This window comes from Schistocerca nitens, chromosome 2 (genome assembly GCF_023898315.1).
Source record: "Schistocerca nitens isolate TAMUIC-IGC-003100 chromosome 2, iqSchNite1.1, whole genome shotgun sequence".
In the NCBI taxonomy this organism is placed as follows: Eukaryota; Metazoa; Arthropoda; class Insecta; order Orthoptera; family Acrididae; genus Schistocerca; species Schistocerca nitens.
Window position 1 is genome coordinate 944,878,506 of NC_064615.1, and position 1,295 is coordinate 944,879,800.

General features: G+C 41.1%; 1 non-coding gene across 1 annotated transcript; it reads right to left on the reverse strand.

The window, feature by feature from the left end:
- Positions 1 to 626: 626 nt before the first annotated feature.
- Trnas-uga (transfer RNA serine (anticodon UGA)) lies at positions 627 to 701 on the reverse strand. The gene has a single exon. It is a non-coding gene; the product is annotated as a tRNA-Ser (tRNA).
- Positions 702 to 1,295: the final 594 nt, after the last annotated feature.

The following is a 1,295-nucleotide window of genomic DNA, read 5'->3' on the forward strand; positions in this document are numbered from 1 at the left end:
AGACCAAAGGTTTTGAAACTTTCTTTGATTTGTGGCAGAAAATGATGAAAACAACCTGTTTTTGAAATCGGGGCAGTCATCTGTGCATTTAATTGAGTGTCATAATAAACAGGCAAGTTTTTAACATTTTTAAATGCTTAAGGTTTTCCAGATTTATCAATTACAAAAGGAGTTATTTGGTGGCTGCCAGACACATTAGCACATAGCAATTTTTTGTTTTTAATGACCCTTTAGCTGCCTTTTCCCCTTCCTCAGCTAGTGTAGATGCTGTTAAGCACCAACATAGTAGGGCTGTTTCATCAGCATTGAACTTCTGATCCACTGTTAGATTATTATCTGTGATTGTTACTTCAAACTCGTCTTTGAATTTTTCTGCTGGGTCTTGATTTGCTGAAAATGCTTTTCCAGTTAGATCAAGTCTTCAAATTCCATTCTGAAACTTAAAGTTTCAGTGCCAGCCATCAGAAAAATTACGTTCACTGTCTGCAACATGTAAATCTTGCCCAAATTTCTTTGACTCTCCAATGAGCAGTGGCCCCATTACAAGCTTTCCTTTGGAGCATACTGCACTGAAACATTTGTACAATATGCTATCTACTTGAAACTAACTGGCAGATTAAAATTGTGTGCCGGACCGAGACTCGAACTCGGGACCTTTGCCTTTCACGGGCAAGTGCTCTACCAACTGAGCTATCCAAGCATGACTCACACCCTGTCCTCACAGCTTTACTTCTGCCAGTACCTCGTCTCCTACCTTCCAAACTTTACAGAAGCTCTCCTGCGAACCTTGCAGAACTAGCACTCCTGAAAGAAAGGATATTGCGGAGACATGGCTTAGCCACAGCCTGGGGGATGTTTCCAGAATGAGATTTTCACTCTGCAGTGGAGTGTGCGCTGATATGAAACTAACTGGCAGATTAAAACTGTGAGCTGGACCGAGACTCGAACTCGGGACCTTTGCCTTTGCTCTACCAACTGAGCTACCCAAGCACTTGCCCGCGAAAGGCAAAGGTCCCAAGTTCGAGTCTCGGTCCGGCACACAGTTTTAATCTGCCAGTTAGTTTCATATCAGCACACACTCCGCTGCAGAGTGAAAATCTCATTCTGGATGCTATCTACTTGTTCTAGTTTTTTTGTCTGGAGGCCAGTTTTCCAGCTGTTACTGATTGTGAAGCAAATTTCATGAAGTTCACCATTTTGTTTTTTTTTTTTATGTCACAAATGGTTGATGAGTCAATATTAAATTCATTCATCAAAATATTTCTATTTTCACCTTTCTCCAGGCATTTGATGAT